Genomic DNA, 7,272 nt, shown 5'->3' with positions numbered 1-7,272 from the left:
CATCTTCTTTTTTTTTTTTTTTTTTTTTTTTTTTTTTTTTTTTTTTTTTTAAGACATACTCCTACGGGTAGAAGCGTCGTAGGTGCATTGAGTTCCATGAACGTGGGACTTCTTCGCCGCGCGACGTTTGGAGTCTGTATACGCCAGGCTTGACGACTTTAATGATTTTGTAAGGTCCTTCCCACCTTGCGCCGAGTTTGCCGGCGTTTAACTCCTTAGTGTTTTCGAACACTTTGCGCATGACGAGGTCGCCGAGTTCCAGAGGTCGGGCTCGAACCTTTTTGTTATAGTAGCTTTCGATCTGGTGTTGGTAATTCTGGATGCGCAGCAGAGCCTGGTCTCGTCGTTCCTCTATCTCATCGAGGGCATCGAGTAGCATCTCCTTGTTGAGCTCGACGTATTGAGGCATCTTGGAACGTCGAAGGCTTGAAACGTTAACTTCAGCAGGAGCCATTGCTTCGACTCCGTAGGCGAGGGAGAAAGGTGTCGTTTTGGTCGATCCTCGCGGGGTTGTGCGGTGGCTCCATAGGACTCCGTCGAGTTCGTCGGCCCAGTGACCCTTTTTCAGGTCCAGACGCTTCTTAATGCCATCGATGATGAGTTTGTTTGAGGATTCTGCCTGTCCGTTACCTTGCGGGTAGCGAGGGGTGGAGGGGCTTAATCGAATGTTCCACTTGCTACAGAACTCCTTGAAATTACCTGACATGAACTGCGATCCGTTGTCGGTGACAATTTCATAAGGTAGACCATGGCGGCAAATAATGTTTTTCCAGACGAAACCGCGGACTTCTTTGTCTGTGACTTGAGCGTATGCTTCAGCTTCGATCCATTTAGTGAAGTAGTCGGTGAGGACCAGGATGAAGCGTCTTTGGCGGGAACAAGGAAGCGGTCCTATGATACCCATCGCCCATCGCATGAACGGGTAAGGGCCGGTGGTTGTACGCAACATCTCGGTTGGGCAATGGATGCTGGGGGCGTGTGCGTGCTGGTTTGTGTCGCTTGTACTGCTTCCAGCAAGCTCGTAGCTGAGGGCCGTCCTTCGAAGCATGAGGACATGATGGTGGTAGCCGCTTGTTGGCTCTGTTTTTCTCTTTGGCTCTGGTTCACAAAAAGCATGATCATGATTAGACCAATATAAACCAAAAGAAATGACCAACCGTTGCATAATTAATATGCAAGCTTAGAGTGTTTAATAGTTTAAACCAAATTCACAATCGTTACCTTAACACTATAATTCAATTAAGTGAAGTGAAGACGAGGACGAGCAGCTTAGAGTTGTTTAATTATTCAAACCAAAGCTACAAGTCTACGGTAACACGTGTATGTGATGTTTAAAAAAAAAGAACTTATCTTGTCGTTGGTAGAGCTTGCTTGGTGAAGAAGCAAGAGCTCAATGCTATGATGTTTGCATCCTTAGCAGCAGAGTTCGGAGATGAGAAGCTTCAAGTTCTTGATTTTCCTCGTCGCATCACTTTTGCAAAGATTACACGAAGTCTTGGATCGAGAAGGGAGCTCTTGATCAGCACGTGACGAAGAAATGGACGTGAGGCCTCCAACTTGGTGAAGAGACGCAGACGGTCATGACGCGTGAGGTAGAAGCAAGAGCTTTATGGAAGCGTGGTGACGTATATAGATGTAGGTAAAGCCATGTATCGTACTTCCAAGGCAAGGCTATAACTGTATTTGTGATGGCAAGCTCGAGCTTCTCGGTGTTGGCGTCCTCAAACTTTTGAACTGCTTTAGAGATCGCGACTGAGCTTGAGCTTGTTCTCGTCTCGGAGCTTGCAAAAGAGCCGTGGAGAGGAAAGCTGATAACACCTTTGAGCTTGAGCTTTTTCTCATCTCAGAGTTTGAATGAAGAAACCAGGCCTCGCCATCACTGGGTTCGTCTTGAAACTCTTTTAGAACTATTAGCCGTTGAAGAGACTTTGATCTAAGCGAAAGGTCAGACCAGAAGCTCGTGCCGAGACGGCAAGCGTTGTTCTCATCTCGGAGCTAGCGGGAGAGCCGTGGAGAGGAAGACTGATTAACTTCAGAGCTTTAGCTTGTTCTTATCGAACTCTTCCTATCTCGCTGATGAACATCTTGCCGACGAACAGGCTTTACTAGATAAGTCTCGCGAAAGGCCAAAACTTGATGTTTTCTTGAAGGTTATCGTGTGGAGAGTCTCCTCTGCGTAATCAAGAACAGGAAGGAGCTGATCGTTGTTGTGATCCCCAAGTGAGGACTCGTCTTGTAGTGACGTTAGTTTGTGGCATCTCTCCATGAGATTAGTCCGCTTCGGTTCTTGTCACAGGTGATGTCGAGATGTATTCATAGTAGCAAGCTTTTACGAGACTCATCTTCTCCCTATCGTGGCCGGTGAGCTTCTTCGCCTCAAGTGTGGAAACCGTAACCTGAGGTTTGCGAGGAGCAGCAATAAACCGAGCAAAGACTAGATCTTGGTCGCAGAAACAAACTGCACAGGTGTTGTTAAAAGCTCTCTGAGTCAATACGGCGAACAAGATGTGTGCTTGTTTCCAAATCCAGAACTCTCGCGACTTCGATAAACCCAGTCTATCTTCACGCCTCGTGACGTCAAAATCTCATTTGACCAGATAAGAACTCGATCCAATGGCGCAGCGAAGAACATGTGTTCGAGATCGATAGGGTTCGGTTCCAGAGAGAGGAGAGATCGGTTCTGAAGATGGATGGCTCTAGGATCTGGTTCGCGAAGTTGGGCTTGGAGCTTCGCCGAGTAGGTTTTGGAGATCGTCTCCTTCTTTAGGCGATGGGTATGATGAGGATCGTCTCTCAAGACTAAGCCCGTGAGCTTCGCCGAGATTAATTCTCGAGCTTTCTTGCGATTTCTGAGCAAAGAGGAGACCGAGGCGACCAGCTCCTCCGACATCGGTTCTCCAGCTTCGCGAGGAGATGACTGAGAGTTTGTTGGGCTCAATTTGGGCTTTTTTTTTTTTCTTGAAGTTGTTGGTCGTTGAATCCAATACAGCCCCAAAGTGGCCGGTCATAACTCAACCAACTGCTCGATGAAGTCTCACCCGAAGAAAGTTTCATCCTTTAGGTTGAGGTGAAGTTAGATCTAGGATTTTCCCAACTTTGATATGCTTTCAAGATAGTTTTCCTTGGCCCCCTCCTTCTAGCGCCAACTGTTTGATCCAAAAATGGTGTTTATATTGATGATGTTTGTTGAATCAATACAATAAAAGAATTTAAGTTGAATGATTAGATTCTTGAGGTTTAGGAGAAATCTTGAGATGAAATCAAATGGAAAAATAACATAAAAGAGATTTCATTGAATAAAGGTTCATTACAAAGGTAAAATGAACCTTAGAATGCAAAATCTCTATGAAAATATGTTTTTCTCAAGTCTAGGAAGAGGAGAAGATATTTTGCTAAATAGATGTATCTCTTTATTTATACAAAGAAGAAGCTATGGCTTCATAGTAAAATGGGCCTAGCTCATTGTCTAATGGGCCTTGAGGGAGGATGTAAATCCACCCCCAACCGTCGCTATTGTCGTTAACAAACAAAGTCTCGAATGACACCTCACCTTCACGGTGTCTGCAATTAGTGAAGATGTGGCTATGAAGACTCATTCAAGGGTAAGCTAAGCTTTTTTCAAATAACATCCTCAACGATTGATCTGAAATAACCCATATACTAATTAGTTTCAGTTTGAAGCATCAACACAGTCCTACAAGCGGCAAGCCAGATTGACAACGATTCACCTACTCATGGTATCCAACCATGAGTGAATCTCGGAAGTGTATCAAGCCATCGTTCTCACCAAGTTTTCTTCTCATGCATTACAAACTCTATCCAATAAGTATTTCCCTTTGTTTCAGTTTCTCATGTTTGGTTTATAAAAATTTCTGCAACCAAGTTCATACTGAGAAAAAAGAAGTTCATACTGTGAGCGTGTTATTTTCATTTTAATTAAGGGAAGCTAGACAGCTATTTACATATTTACAAAAAAAATTCTGGTATCTCTATACTTTATACACCTTACATAGATTTTATACAACAGAAAAAAAAACAAAATTCTCAAAACCTCACCAAGTCGTATTCTTAAAAAAAAGGGCGACTCTATTTTAAACAAGTCCGTGACTTGAGCAAGAAACATACACGCCAAAGTATTTACTATTTAGCACCACTTTTTAATGGGGACTCTATATAAGTCGATTTAAAAGCTACGTCTAAGTTTATTTAATAAAACAAAATGTCAACAACGGATTGGTCGCAGCAGAGCCAATTAAGCAATTTGCAGCGTCAAACCACTCTTTAGGCCGAATAACCAATGGATTTTATTGTGGCCCATTTTAGTAGTCGGGTGTACTGAGATGGCACATGCTTCAACTCAACCAAATCCTTAAACCACCATCACCTTACAATTTTTTTTAAAAAATAGCCACATTAATTTATCTCAACTGATGTTTTAAGATTTTACTAGATTTTGACCCGCCCTTAGAAGGGCGGGTATATTTTTGTTCTAATTCTTTTTGAAACATTTAATTTTTATATTTATGTTTTAATCATATTTGTGTTTTTTTGTAATCCTATTTGTGTTTAATCTTAAATTAATTTAATTTAAATTTTGGTAGAAGTATTAAATATGTCAAGTTGCATAACTATACACTGTGCTATATGTATTTCAGAAATTATTTTTAAACTTTATTCCTGTAACATATTATATTTTCTTAATAGTTACCTAATATAATTAGTCAAAAATATTCGTATAAATGTTTTTTTTTGAATCGACCGGAAAATCAAGTCTTGTACTCAATTAGACATGAACTATATACCCGGATAATTTATAAAATTTTATATTCGAAAACCAATATTAAATCCAACCCGTCCCAACCCGCTCCAAAGAACGAACATTTTTTTGAAAAATGTAAAAATTATGCCAAATTCTTGTGTAAGTATTAAGAAAGTTTATTCTTTACACCAATCCATATTCTTTTATAATAAAAATGCGTATTTTTTAGTTTTGAAAACCTATTTTATTATTTTTAAAAACTTTTTATTTCTATAAATTGCAAGTTTCATTTTTTGTACTTTATTACATCTATACATTATTGTTTGGATTTTTGATTATATAACAAAAATAATTTTAATTTTACAGTGTTTGCGAAGTGGATTTATATCATTTGCTTCGAATGTAAAATGTGTTGATTAAATGAGCCAGTGAAAAGCTATTCATTATTTAATGAAATATGAAGCTGGGTTCGCTAAACAGCCAAAAATTTGTCCAACTTTAGGTCAATTTATACTCTTTCCGTTTTGATTTAATTATCGTTGCAAGGAAAAATTTTCGTTTCAAAATTAGTGTTGTTTTACAGTTTCAATGCAAAATTTATAAATCTATTTTTCTATTGGTTGAAATCTGGTTAGGTGTATTGGTAATGATGTTTTTATCTAGTAAATAGATAAACTTAAATGTTTCATATGTTTCTTTAATCTGTATGTATAAACTTAAAACGACAAATAAAATGAAACGTAGAGAATATGTCTTTTTCATTATGATGTTCGCATTAAAAGAAAATAGAAAAGTCAAAGCATTAAAAAATTTTCTTCTTTCTCTCTCTATGTAAACTTAATTAAGCCCATCTTTCTTTATTCTTTTTAGTTTTCTCATCATTTTTTCTTTATAGTTCTTAAATTTACAAAGAAAACCACAAACAATTAAGAACAAAAAAGATTTTACACAAACTAACACTATACATAATTTTTTCAACATTCTGCGTTTTTAACTGAGTAGAAAGAAGTCACGACGAACCACCCCCATCAAAGATCTCTACGCTGAGAATAAAATATAGTTGTTACAAAATCTGCATTGGTTAATTAAACAAAACAATTTTAAAATGAAATAAATAAATTATAAGTTCTCATAGATAACAGTTATCAAAAAAGGAAGTTTTGAGGGTTCCTAGAATATAGGAAAAAATGAAGAGGTCACGTAAGAGGAAGAAATATGTAGATTTAGATGTAGTTATAAAAGAGTTGGTTTATTTTTATTTTTTAAATAGGTTGGGAAAAATTATTGTTGGACTGAACCTATATCAATGGGTCACACTGCTGTTTTAATAGAATAGATTTTGTTTGAATGCAAATGATGTTTTCAAATTTATGTCCAAACTTCAATGTTGTTTACAAGTCCTCCTCAGGTATATTAAAAATACACCTACATCTCCCAACTTATGCCCCCACAACATTCATAACCCCGCGCTTGCGCGGAGCCTCGCCCCTAGTATATATAAAAAATATTGAGGCATAACTTGATATCCAACTAATTTATAAATCTATAATAGCTCCCGACCCAATATCATTCATTTGCATACCATATATATGATCTTCCGACTAGCTGTAGATCGCAGAAAAAGTTCATTTAAAATTTTGAGTGATATGAAATAAGACTAGTCACGCGGGAACGAATAATAAACTGTGACCACGGTTCATTGCAAATCTCAGGTCGTAGATCGCGACAAACGAACTTGGTCAACACCGACTACTCAACTGAAAATCGAAATCACAATAGCTATCAAAATATCTAGCTATAGATTTATTTTGTTTGGTTGACATGGTTGATCAATCTATCTATACAGATTCTCTTTCATATTCTGTCTCGAGAAACCAGTATGGATAGTATATATACTAAAAATACATGTATACAAACGTATAAATATATACAACATACATGCATGAATAATTAAACATGTATTTCTAGAAGAGGCAAGTTGTCGCTGCCAGATGCAGAATCACGCCGGAACGTAGATGGGAGAACACTCTTCACCAAATGATAACTCTGCTTCCACCAGCTTCTACTCGTTCTCTGACTCTCCTTGGCTAGCAAGCTACTCTCTACTGGATCTGGAACGAGCGAAACAACCGACTACATGCAAACCAATTTCGATCAATAGAATCACTCTTTTCCATCATTGATCACCGGATTAGAAATAAGATTCAGAGTTTCAGAGAGGCTAACCCTAGAATAGCATCAGAGATGATGCAGCAGTGAATGGAGATCATCGCCAATCAGAAGTTTTCTCTGCGACTCTCTGTTTCATTCGCAAAACACATTCAACTCTCTCTCTTTCAATGGGCTAATTTCTTCATGGGCTTGGTCACAAATCACTTGGGTTTTGGGTTATGAAGATATAAGGTTTAATGGGCGAGAGCTCTGACACTATTGCCCTCGGGCTTTTGTAAATATTTGTTTTTCTTTTGCAATTTATATTGTGAAAGCCAGTAAAAAAAAAAAAAAAAAAAAAG

Source organism: Brassica oleracea, chromosome C3 (assembly GCF_000695525.1).
Source record: "Brassica oleracea var. oleracea cultivar TO1000 chromosome C3, BOL, whole genome shotgun sequence".
NCBI classification, from domain to species: Eukaryota; Viridiplantae; Streptophyta; class Magnoliopsida; order Brassicales; family Brassicaceae; genus Brassica; species Brassica oleracea.
The sequence above is the reverse complement of the archived record's forward strand: the minus strand, read 5'-3'. Positions refer to the sequence as shown.